We start from the raw sequence: 13,741 nt of genomic DNA, 5'->3' as shown, positions 1-13,741 counted from the left end.
ACTGTCTAAAAGAAATTGATACGTGGATCAACCGACACTTCCTTCCACTCAATCCAAACACGACAGTTTCAGTTGGAATCCACACACTTGGAATGCTTCCTTAATTCCACTTTCTGCCTCAGGTCGCTCATGAGACAATACCAACAAGCTCAAACAAACGCGGAAACAGAAAACCATCACGATAGCGGACGCCAACGCTCCAGGCGAAAGCGCCACAAAAAACGACCACTTGAGACTCTGCCTCCCTTGAAATCGAATATTGAGCGCCGCCGCCGCCGCGCGTCTAGGCGGATCCTTTAGCTTAGCGGTTAGCATTCTGCGCTCCAAGCCAGAGATGTCGGGAGAATGGTTTTCTCCCGCAAGTGTGAGATGAAAGGGTCTTTTCTAAATCTTCTCAAATTCTTTCGATGAAGACAGCGAAAGCAAGACGCCTTCGTGTACTGCTGTCAGTAAGCTGATTCCCGCTTGATATCCAGCCTCAAGAAGGATTTGTTCAGGAAATGGGATCATTTTTCTCTAAATCGCACTATTTACTTGATGATCAGTGTGAATGATTCAATCTTTGCTCTATTCACACAGTAACTGGTAACTGGTCACTTCAACGGTCAAATCATTGTAATCGATTTCAAAAAGCCTCGTGTTCAAGTCAGAGTACGCGGAGAGACTGACTAGCTTTGGCCCACCGAATGAGCCCAAAGATGAGGCACAAGCGACAGAAACATCCAGCGTCCTTTCATGATGAAAATCCATTGAAATGGGACACAAATTCTCTCGCAACAAGACAAGTGAGATTATAGGAGAGTGAAATCCAGCCAAATAAGCACAATAAGTGCTTGATTGGAGGACGTTAAGCAATTTCATGTTTCATGAGCTCATGCAAACCCAGATTGGACTAGCGCCGGCACCTTTGCGACCATGCTTTGCATGGATTCATTCGGGATGAATCCGGCGGCATATTGACATCCCTCAATCAAGTTGGGCCAGAACGACTGATAACGCCGCTTAGCTGCTTATTACGTACGTTGTCACTGTAACAAGCCCAAAGCGGAAACACAAGCTTAAGTGCCATTTAGTAGTGGTTGCATGAAGCTACACTGAAAACATGTTTATTTCCTCAAGTGGTTGCACAAAATCAAATCATCTAAATCCAGAAATACTTTTCAAGTACCGTCATTTTTGGACTATAAGTCGCACCGGAGTATAAGTCGCACCAGCCATAAAATGCCCCAAAAAGTGAAAAAAAACCCCATATATATGTATATAAGTTGCTCCTGACTATAAGTCGCCCCCCCACCCAAACTATGAAAAAAAACGCGATTTATAGTCCGAAAATTACGGTAGATGTCTAGTGTATTCGATCAGGGATTGTCAACAGGGCAAATTGGAAAATGAGGAAGATTCTCAAAGTCAAATGGATCTTCCAATTCATTTTGGGCCTCATTTACCCATCCAAATGGAGTTGAATTTTCCCGAAATAGACCTGCAGATGCAAATAAATGGCCTGCATCCAACCTTGGGTGGAAAATAAAGGCATATTCCACCCAAAGCCCTTGCTTCGTGCTTATAATAGTGGTCCCTTGTTTGAGATGATAGTCGAAGATTTCATTTGACCTCTCGATGAACCAAATTTCAATCAAGCCATCAAAAACTTTTTTCCGTGTACTGCTGCAACCTAATTTCATGTCCATGAAATGAGGAAGTGAATGACAAGCTGAATTTGTGTTTGACGTGCACAATTCCAAGTGTGTTTGAATCATGAACGCTTCAATGGATTGCGGTCAAATACGGAGACAACCACTTGATCCGTGTGAACGTCTACATGCAAACGAGACACGCAGGATGAGATGTTTGTGAAGAAGACATTATCGGAGACATACTGTGGTTGAAAAGGTGGTCGGGCTGCTGTTGTAGGTGCACCTAGACGGCAAAGAGAAGGTTTCTTTTCTCATTCTCCAATAAAAAGCTAGCTAGATTTGAGTCTTTCACAGGTTTGGTTTAACTTTTGCCACACAGGTCACTCAACACGTGTGCACATTAGCTTGAAAGAAAAAAAAAATAATAATAATGTAGTCGTGACCCAAAGGCCGTGACACCCACAGCAGATGCTCCCTGGGCAAGCATGAAAGTCATTCATGTTGACATTGACAAGAAAAGGACACTCACAGGTAGGCGGCCTTGCCCTCTTCCATTTCTTTGTCTTTTTGCTGCGCAGCTTGCGCGTGATGCACATCAGCAGACCACAGTGGCGCAGGAAGAAGCAGCTGACATCCACAAGGACAAGAAGCAGGAGGAGCGCTCCCAGGCCCAGGCCCACCACCGCCCCGAGGCTCAGCCCGTTGAAGAGGGATTCTGCTCACACAGAAGAAGAGGTCCAGTGATGACCATTTAGCTGAGCTTTGCAAATTCATTTGTTCAGTCATGGCAGTCGCAGCGCCAGCACCTTTCGAAACTGAAAAGAAAACTAATAACAAACACTTGAGAGCACTGTGGGTTAGGTATGTTGCTCCCGCACACAGAAATAGCTCTTGAAAAAAATGTACTATTACAAAAAGAATCAAAAGGAACTGTTAGGATGGGATTAGCCAAGTCAAAGGTATTTTCTGTGATTAAATAACTCTATTTAAATTGGATATTTTTTGGACCAATGAAAAATAAAACTACTGCTTAAATTCAGATTTTTTTTTCATTAGCGCACAAACATCAAAACGACAAAACTATCAAATAAGAATGTCCAGATTGCCTCACAATATAATTGTAACTAAAACAATAATACTATTGGAAAAAAACAAAAACAGATCAAGTCACATTCAGCCATGTCACATGAAAAACAAGTCCAATAAAATGTTAGATCTAGCAAAATCCATATTGTGTTTTTTTCCAATATGTTTGAGCCCTAATGAGAACCGTCCCTCCCTTAAAATGCGCTTACCTGTGATTTCCGGTTTCTGTGGCATGAAGAACTGATAGAAGGTGGGCTCCGACAAGCCTTTAACATTGCGGGCCGTAATCTCCACCTCGTATCGGGTGTTCCACTGCAGCGGCTGCAAAGTGGCAAAGTCATTGGAGCCCGGAACCAGCTTGGTCATCCATTGCTCTTCTTTATCCTGCAATCGAGTCGGATGGATGGATGGATGGATGGATGGATGGATGAGAGGTTTGTGATCACAACGGACAACCTTTGTTGTCACTCACTGTCTTGTACTTGACGATATATTCCACGATGGGCATGCCGCCATTATCCTGCTTGACCAAGCCCAGCTTGTAGGCTTTGCCCAGTCCTCTCTGCCCGTGGACTGCCGGTGGGCTCGGTTCTCCTGACAAATGGAGCCTTTTGAATTTCTATTGATATTCCATTCCATTCCATTCATTCCAATGCTATTGACTGATTAACGTATCAGAAGAGTAAGTCATAGTTTTATGGCACAACTACAACGCCTTGCATTTATATTGACACAGGCTCGGAAAGAAGATCAGCACCCAAATGGGAATGTGTGAACGAATGAATAATGCAATTATTGTGTCTGGAAAAGCACTATACCCATTTTTTTTTTTTTGGACACTCCCAAGCGGGTGTTGTTGAATTGCCTCTATTCTTAAGGGTGAAATGGCACCATTTAAAGGCAGTCGATAAGATAAAATGATCCGTAGAAAACAACAAAGCAGGTGACTGACGACTCCATCTCTTAGTTAATGTAAATGAAACCACCGCGCCTGAGGGAAAACAACCTGTCCCAAACAGAAGGCCTACTGTGCCTTGAACACAATGAACTGACTGAAATCAATAAGGACTAAGGAATCCTGAATTCCATCAAGAAATATGCCAAATGAGAGACTTACGGACGGGTAAAGTCTGGAAAGTCTCCATGTGACTGAACTCGCCCTGACCCATCTCATTGACGGCCGCCACTCGAACCTCGTACGTCGTATTGGGCTCCAGGCCGCTCAGCACCACCGTCGCTGGTGAGACAGAAAGCCATGGATCACAGGGCCAGCGCAAACAGGAGCGTACAACTTTTCCTGTTGAGAACAAGTTGCCTCCCTCATAAATATTTCTTTCTTTATTTACCAGCTTGATTGGGATTCACTCAATTGCTCAATACCTGCTCATTTGTTGCTCATCTCCCGGCGCGCGTACCGCATATTAAAAATGGAGTGTAAACACAGAGGACCTCAAGATCAGCACCCAATTTTTATGAATTCTAAAAAAAATTTTTTTTTTTTTTTTTTTTAAGTCCCAATGATCGTCACACACGCAGGGAGGCAATGGGTCCCATTTTTATAGTCTTTGGTATGGTCTTAACTAGGCTGGATGTCATTTTTTTTGTTGGCGTTGATTTCTCCGACTGCCCGTAAACGCACCACCGCGCTCCGTGCGCGCACGGGAAAGAGGCGGCTCTGTATGGGAGAGACGTTGAAGAGGAATAAAAACACCCTTGGAAACCAAAACTTGCCCCTCGTCGTGACTCGGAGCCGCAACAAATGTTTCGGATTTGTGTAGGGTACATTGTGACAGACAGCAAACGAGCAGGTGATGGAGCAAGCCTTGTCTGATACGAGAGCATTGCGCTCGTATGGAGCGTGTTTGAAGTGAACAGCAGAGACGAAAGGAACAAGGCAAAGTGTTGTGAAATAAAATATGACCGACCTGTAATACGCATTTTGTTATTTGCTGATTGAAACTGCTAATTAAACTGTGAATTGAAACTAATAGGTGGAGAACTGAACTCTCGTTCTTTATATAACTGACGTGTCTTGCGCAACCGTTCTGCGCATCTGTAATGGCGGCCTCCGTATGACGTCCGGTCCGCGATGGAGATTAAAAAACAAACAATATTTGACAATAACACACCATCAAGGATTGCACCATCGCATCAAACGATGTGTCGTCAATTATGAATTTTACTAAGTGTGTTGGGCAGGATGGCTGAATGCGTTGCGCGATTGACAACAAACAAGAAGAAAGGTGATTTCAAGTTTTATTTCGAGGGAGATTTGTCATGTCTCGTCCCCAGTTTTGCTATGTGTTGCCATAGTTTCTGTTCGCGTCGCGTCGCCCCTCTCTTCCTGTGTCACCTCAATCGATGTAACGTGTTTTTTATTTAAGTCCTGTCTGCCCCTCGCTCACCGTCGGATCATTGCATGTGTTACTGTCATGATGTGGTTTATGTTCCTGTCTTTGGTAATGTCACCCTGTCTTTTTGTTCCACGACTTTGTCGGTCAGTCCTGTTGTTGGATTTGTTGTACCATGACTTTCTTAAAAAAATAAAAAATAAAAAAAAATAAAAAAAAAAGAAATTAATTTTTTTGTACCCATGTATAATGCGCACCCCGGATTTTAGGACAATAAATTAGTTAAATTTTGCGCACTATACACGGAAAAAACTGTATTTGTGGTCTCTGAAAGAAGAGAGACTAATAGAAGAAATACTACATTCAACTGGACCAGCTTATTCATCCGCTTTCATTCTGTAGTCGAATTTGCCTGAGTTACAACGTGCCATTCATTTACTGTAAAGGATGAAAACGAGCGATAGCCTAACGATTTCGCAAAGCGCAGCTCGGTCGATCGATGAACCGGATGAGCTTGGCGAGAAAATGAAAAAGTTGGAGGAAGTCTGTTTTTAGAGGGTTTTGACCTCTGACCTTGTGTCTTCTTGATGAATACGGCCAACGGCGTCTCTTCTTCCATGACGCGTCGTTTCGATTGCGCCTCCCGATACTTTTGTCATTCAGTGCTCCGTGGAATACTCACTGTGCACACTATGCGATCGGACGTCCTTCCAGTCTTGTGGGCCCAACTCCTTGTACTGCACCAGGTAATAGCCGATGGGCACGCCGCCGTGGGAATCCGGCTTCACGAACGTGACGGCGGCCAAACGCCGGGAGATGGCTGACAGGCGTAGCGAGTGCGGGTTGGACGGCACATCTGGACATGGGATCAAAAGTCGGTGGCAGTATGCGGGGGGGGGATCCCGAAAGACCCCCAATTTGAATAGGGGCGCCTATCTTGTCTCTTATTGGATGTAATCATGCGAGGTCAGCTTTTATTCCTTACTTTGGTTACCATTCAATCCGCACTGAAGATAATTGGAATGCGCAATCATGTATTGGCCTGCACTGCAGTCAATTAGAGGCCACTTCTGCAAATAGCCGAGGGAATGGTAAATCAGACGGCTTTGTTTGAGATTAAGATAGGGAGAATACAAGTGGACGTGGAACTTTGCCATAATTACAAATAGGCTCATTAGCATTTGAATGTCCAACAAAGTCCTTGTACAGTCAAGTCCCTGACGCGGGTCGGCTAACTTTGCCAACTTGCTCGGAAGTCACACTCACCTGCCTGGGCCAGAATAAATTCCTGGTAGCGAATGCCGACGTTATTGCGGGCGGTGCAGTTGTAACGACCAAAGTCCCTGTCGGACATCGGCGTAACCTACAAGTATAACAAGCCGTCAACTTTCATACCGGAAGAAATACAAAGCAAACGTGACAAGACAACAAGTAGGTCGGTCATGCATCCGTGTGCTCATGCTTCTGCCACACCTCTAGTAGAGACTTGCCCATGGCGTTGTGCACCCGAGTGTTGCTGGTCCCTTCCGGCGAGATGGCAAAGTGTTCCCTCCCCCACAGCAAAGTGGCGGGCGGGTTGGACATCACATCACAGCTGATGTTCACTGGGTTGCCCTCCCAAGAATAGTAGATGGTGTGGTTGCTCAAGAACTTTGGTACGTCTGTCCGAGACACATCGCGGAGGTGTTAATAAGAGAGGGCGCTCTTAATTGGAGCCTCGTCCTACGGCGAGTAGCAGATGCAAATTGGGCCAAATGGCGGCGGCCAACATATTTCCTCGCAGCCGAGGTATTCTACGACACTTGTGCATGCGATGCTGGGAGGACAAAAGTCACGGGAAACATCCTGGAATGGCCACTTACACTCAATGTCAAGGAACATGCTCTTCTGATGCCCTCCGATCCTGCTGAGCGCCTCACAGTCGAAGCGGCCCAGGTCGGCAAGCCTCACGCCGCTGACGGTCAGCACCGATTTGCCGTGGTGAGCGCGCACCTCGAAGCGTCCGTCCTGGCTCTGAGGACATCAAATGTTCAGGAGGCCCACCTTTTCATTTCCAATAAGCCTATGACGTCTATATGGCAGTGCACGAGTTCAGTTCATTCAGCTGCTGTTGAGATGAAAATAGTTTGGGAGGTGAAACACTGGACTCGTGCATATTTCACAAAGTAACTGCACCTGAGAGGAAATATTACATCATGACGGGCATCATTAATCTGATTCCCAAGTCAGCTTTTGCTACGCTCTTACCTTTGAGATTGTCAAATTGCTTTAGATTGCTCCATTTATTCAGTTATTTCTTGACTTAATCATTGATTAGAGTCAACGAGGGGGCACTTCAGGGAGGGAGAGTGTGTACTTATATAGTATGTGTGTAGCTATATATATATATATATAAATCTCAGGACAAGAAAGTGCAAAAACACCTCATAGTGATCAGCTGAAGACTCCAGGTTGCTTCTTATTTAAGACAAATTCAGTTGAAAACAAATCTAAACTGGACCATTGTTGGTGTAAATGTGGCTTTGGTCATGCTATTTATTCCCTGCAGTGTGCATCTTCCCTTGCACATTTTGCTCTTGTAATGTAACCCCCAGTTCACCAACACACTCTTTGTTGTCTCAGCTTGATCCTATTTAGCTTATCGGCACTCTTATCACAGCAGCGCTCGCTCTCTATCTATCTATATCTATCAGCCAATGACTTCCAGTGGCTCACCACTTCACACGTTGACTGTTTACTTTGCCAGCCGGGCTCAATGGGATTGGAGGAGCACGCAACACTTTGAATGCTGAGGATGGACGGAGCAGCCAGGAGGAGGAGGAGGAAGAGAGAGAGAGGACACCTTCCAGGGGAGGAGCTTCTGCGTCAGGAAACGCCCCCTCCCTCGCATGCATCCCATCCCATTCCTCTCTGCCAACTGGCGGGGTGTGTGAGCAGAGACCAGGGCGGCCAAAGCACAGCCTGTTTGATATGCAGCTCAGTGGAAGGTGAGTGGCCAGCACACAACAGGGAAGCGCAGAAATGGTGCGTCGGTTTGAAGGCTTGATGAAGAGGAGTAGGTAGAAGAGATCTTACAGAATGCATCAATAATACAAGCAAGCATCTGACTCTCAGATGGGGGGGCTGGCATGTGCGAGGGACGTATTCGAAATGGCAGCTGGAAATGGCAGCATGGTTTGAAAGTGTCGTTAGTTTTTGTCTTCTTTTCCTAGTGCTGTTGTCTTGTTTCATAAAATCCAGATGATTATAGCTGCTTATATGTATCATTACTGACGATATCAAAAAAGATCAATATAACTGAGTGATGGCAATGTTTTGTGGTGACCTTTTTCCAGCAAAAAAACCCAAAACAGCGCTGTTGTTATTGTTGTCCCTCCGCCGTCCGTCAATGATTCCATTCCCAAAGTAGCCTAGCTGTTCCTCATTCAATTTCAAATCATTCCTTGTGGTCAATTTAAGTACAAGGTCATTGCCATCCTGAGTTGCGGCATGTGCGTGAAAAATAAACAACGTTATTATGAATATTAAAAGCATCTGATTATGGACTGGTCACGGGCAGCACTTGTAGGCCGACAGGCTGACACTAATTTCACCCATTCAGACATGGCGAGTGGGAAGGATTATGACTCGACATTTATGAAGACATATAGCAGTGATGACCTGTAAATGTTGGCTTTTAGCATTCAACTAGACCAGGCAAACACAGGCACTCGATTACTTTGCATCGACGTCAAATGCATTTTACTGGGCTCGATTCAAAAAAATGCAGATGACTTGTATTGAAAGACGGTGAATAAAAGATGGCAAAATTCAACATTCACAGCTATGGCCAATTTCGAGGATTCAAATAGCCTAGGGTGAATGTTTCCAAATACATTTTGGTTTGCTTCGTTATTGTCTTGGGGGAAGGGAGGCTACACGGTGAATAGCAGTTTGCAGGATACACAAGCAGTTTGCAGCGTAAAGCCGCAAAGGCTGAGTTATAACAATTGCTATTGGGGTTTTTTGGGGGGAACAAATTTCACCTTTAATCTAAAAATCTTCTCCAGTTGAAAATGTGTAGGTGTGGAGTCTCTCCATTTGCAGCTCAGCGGGTGTGACCTGGACAACGGAGAATCTACGCAAGCAATTTGTAGCAGAATCTTTGGGATCGTTTGTTTTATGACGTGCTTGTGTTTTGAGCGAGGCTCTGAAAGGAAAAATGCACCGGGACGGGACGGGGTCTGAGCATTACCAAATCAACACATTTGTGTTCCCACCAGAAGACACTGTGCACAATTCCAATGGCAGATGGGTCTTTTGGCGCTCGGTCGGTCGGTCGCTAGCTACCTTGTCTCCGTCCACAAAGGTCCGCCCATCGCTGGCTCGTCTCCAGGAGATGTCCGGCAACGGCTCGCCCTCAGCCATGCAGAAAATCATGGCGGCGCTGCCCTCCACCGCTGTCACATTCTTCAGGTGTGTGATGTGGGGCTGGACTGCAGGCCACGTCGAATGTATTTGGAGGGTGGAGACAGTCACCAGAAAAATAAGAGAAGATGAGAGCGCCAGTCAGAAAGAGAAGATGAAGGCTGCGCCGCCGGCAGGTTTAAACACACACAGATGATGCATGACCGAGGTGCTGATCATTTCTAAATCACTGGCTTCTGCTTCTGTCAAGACGAGGAGGAAACCCTCTGGCCCACTCTCAGCAGATTTACAGATGAAACGTCTTTCTCAAATATCCAGCCTGCCTCTGCTGCCATGCACATTCTGCCTTCCGTACTTCAGTCGGTGACCCCTCCTCGATAGTAAATTGAAATCTTTGATTAAAAAAAGGCTCCGAAGCGCAGATGAATACATCACCTTGATACGCCGGCGAAATAGGATTCAATATAAACTTGATGTTATACGATGTACACGCAACGCAACCTTGGGAGCTACGGGCATTTTCCCACTCACCAAATACTTTGAGGAAGAGCTCCATCTCCTGAGAGCCGGCCTTGTTGGCAGACTTGCAGTAGTAGAAGCCTCCGTCAACCTGACGGATGTTGCGGATGGTGAGCATGCTCCGCCCCCCTTCCAGTTGACTTAGAATGTACTGATCCGATGGCTCCAGTCGCTGGCCTTTCCTATGCAAAGACAGAGCACATGTTTTTTTTCAATGAACCTTTCATGCTCCGCCCCCCCTTCCAGTGGACTTCCAATGTACTGATGATCCCATGGCTCCAGTCGCTGGCCTTTCCTACGCAAAGACAGAGCACATGTTTTTTTTCAATGAATCTTTCATTAGTGAATGGTTAAATCAACCCCCCCCCCCTCTCCTGCATCCAAATTCTCCACACGAGCTACAACTTCTCAAACTCTGTCGCCCGGAGAGCTCTTCCTCCTCTGCTCAGGGAGTGCGTTGTCTGTCAAGGCTGACGTGTATTGGCTACACTCGGCTGCCGGCGGCCCTCGGCTGTGGCGTGGAATACGCCGTTGATAATCTTCATCGCTCGCACGCACGTCACAGTGTGAGCCGGCTTCCATTTCCTAAGCTCACTTGTCTTTTGACTCCTGGGAAAAAGTTAGTTTTTGCCAATTTTCTCACAATGACTTTTTTTTTGGTACGGCTTTTGTATCGCATCTGTAGAAAATGTGAACTGCCAGCGTTTGCGTGTGTGTGTTTATAAACACATCTAAGGCCTTACAACAAAGCACAACACAAATCCGTGTTCACAGGTCTTACAAAAAAAAAATAGAATAGCTATATGATTTTTTTTAAAAATTCAAGCCTGTTTATTTGATGGCAATGATAAGACGCATTCAATCTGAAGCCGGACCCTGTTTTCTTTTCAAAGCGCCGCCATTGTGCTACTGAATTGAAAAGTGACAAGAGAGCAAGTATAGAATCCCGGGCACGAGCAGCATGGGACAGGTGGCTCGGTGGATGTCATTACGCTGACTGACAGGAGCTCCATTACTCAAGATGCATGGGTGCGAGGCCGCACATCCCGCAGACAAGAAATGCAACTGGGCTTGCTTACTTAAAGGTTCAATTCATAAGTTTGTGAGGGCAGGCAGGGGAGTCGCTATGACTTGACTTTCAACGGTGTGCCAAATGGAAGAGAGTTAAAAGGGAGACCTACCTGTAAAAGTGGATCTTTGCTAATGCCCATTCAAAGTCAAAGTCAGCTTTATTGTCAATCTCTCCACATGTCACAACACACAAAGAGACCGAAATTACGTTTTTCTCTATCCCACGGTGACGAGACACATAACACGATAGACATACAAGTACGCGACACAATATAAAAACAAGAAGGCAAAACTTCAAACAATCAATAGTAAGAGTGATGAATAAATACTAAATAAACAGATAACACAATAAATAAGAGGAGCAAAACGGAGCCAGCAAGCATAGCGCAAAAGTAAAAACATAAACAATAATAACAATAAATAGTAAGTAATAAGAGTAATAATAAATAATAAATAAACAGATAACACAACAAATAAGAGCCAGTGTGCATACAGACAGTACAGACAGTAAAAGTACAGGACGCTACGCAGAACGGGGGAGCGAGTTCAGGATCCTAACAGCCTGGAGTATGAAGCTGTTTGAGAGCCTGGTGGTGCGGGAGCGCAGGCTTCTGTACCTCTTCCCAGAGGGCAGAAGCTCGAACAAGGAGTGAGCGGGGTGACTCACATCACTCACAATCGTGGTCGCCTTGCGGGTGAGACGGGAGGTGTAAATGTCCTTCAAGGAGGGGAGCGAAGCACCAGCAATCTTACCAGCCGTGTTCACTATGCGCTGCAGGGCCTTCAAGTTGTAGTCAGTGCAGCCGCCACCCCAAACAGCAATACAGCTGGAGAGGACACGCTCAATGGTGTCGATTCAATTACATTCGATAGTCCTTTATTTGTCCCTATATGGGGGAATTCCAGTATAAAGTAGATCTCTCTCTTTTAAGAATATGACAAAGAACAAAATGGAGAAAAACAACGGCCATGCTGCTTACAGCAGGGTTGCTGTACATCCCAATATGATGAGTTCCGTTTTTGTTGTTGTTTTTCAAACAAACCGATTGAATGATTGTTCTTTCCCCACATCGTCTGCTATTACTTGCTATTATAATAATGGACATAATAATGATCGTACAATAATTGTTGACAAGACATGTCCAAAATGAAAGCCCGGATGTTTTTTTCAGACCATTTCTTTCGAGTGGAAATAGTTCGGGTCGACATATGTATGTATACGAGCGAGCCTGACTTGTTAATAATGAACGGCTGTAATGTAATCGGTCCGCAAGGAGCTGGTCAGCCCAAGTTTGCTGAGGCAGCGCACCGTTTTATTCAACCAATCAGTCCAAGACCCCCCCAAAACAAAACAGAAATTGGAAGACGTAGGCACAGCTGGCAGCGGCAGCACAATTGTCTTCATCCCATTCAATCCTGATGCATAATATTTGAACATTCATGAATGACAAAATGCAAGGCTAGCATAAGTATGGAATGCAGACGTCAACGTGTTACCATTGTCAATCCTTGACCGTTTGCGCCAATCAGTCTTTGGAGGAAGACATTTTTGACTTTTAAACAGTGCCGTCCATGCCTGACGACGTATTGCAAGCATGACATTGACACGCTGCAGCATAGACATGTGGAACAATTAGCAATGCTAAGCCAGCTCGGATGAATCCGCCGCATCAAAGAATTAAGCACTAGGGGTTTAACGATACATTGATACACATCGATTAATCGATATAATGCTCTACGATTTATTGGCATCGATGCTAAAGGTAAACATCGATTTATATCGCCGTGTTTGACCTCGGACATTAGACGCGACTTTATTTTGAAATCCAGTTCATTGTTGCTTGCTTCCTCTTTCCGGGTGCGCGGCGTTGTTGTGTTGTGAGCAGAGCAGGCACGTGAAAAGGGAGGCGACAACTAGTACGCGGCTCCTGGGCTGGTGCTATGGCTAGTGTCCAAAAAGACGTGGAAATTCGCTCCCCTTTAGGCTTCAAGTCATTCGTTTGGAAGCACTTTGGATTCCAAAGAAAAGATGGCTCAACGGACAAGACACGTGCAGTTTGTAAATCCTGCCATGCGCTGAACAAATATTCAGGGAGCACAAATCTCGCTGCACATTTAAAGAAAAAACACCACATCAAAGTTCAGTGTTAAAGTAAGCAATTTGTATACTACAATACTCTTGTCATTTCCTAAATAAAGAGTTTGCAGTACCTTGTTGATTTTGCGTATGAATTGTTATAAATCAGGATATTGTTCTATATTTTTTAGTTAAAAAAAAAAAAAAAAAAAAAATCGATCGTAGAGCACTATATCGCGATACATCGTGAATGAATCGCAGCAGGCTTTAAGATATCGGCAAATATCGTATCGTAGTTCTTTATATCGATATTATATCGTATCGTGACAAAACCCGCGATTTACACCCCTATTAAGCAGGCCACAGGAAACAAGCACCTTTATCAATAGACCCTCATGTGGAAATGGCTGCTTTTCTATGAGCTCATTTTCGGAGCACTAGGTGCAAAGCTGACAGCGCGGTGTCAAAGGCTCTCCAGGCGCTCATTTTTACACACCCGCTCCCAAAGTAGCGTGTGCTATTACTAGACGGCTGGGGGAAGGCTTGTGCGCGAGGACGGAATATCAATTCAAAGGTTTATCGACTTGATCTATAAC

At 45.1% G+C, this 13,741-nt stretch overlaps 1 pseudogene; it reads right to left on the bottom strand.

Annotated features, from left to right (window-relative positions):
• The window catches only part of LOC133145586 (neural cell adhesion molecule 2-like), a 29,336-nt pseudogene that overhangs the window by 3,072 nt on the left and 12,523 nt on the right, over positions 1-13,741 (bottom strand).

This window comes from Syngnathus typhle, linkage group LG2 (assembly GCF_033458585.1).
Source record: "Syngnathus typhle isolate RoL2023-S1 ecotype Sweden linkage group LG2, RoL_Styp_1.0, whole genome shotgun sequence".
NCBI lineage: Eukaryota > Metazoa > Chordata > Actinopteri > Syngnathiformes > Syngnathidae > Syngnathus > Syngnathus typhle.
The sequence above is the reverse complement of the archived record's forward strand: the minus strand, read 5'-3'. Positions and strand labels throughout refer to the sequence as shown.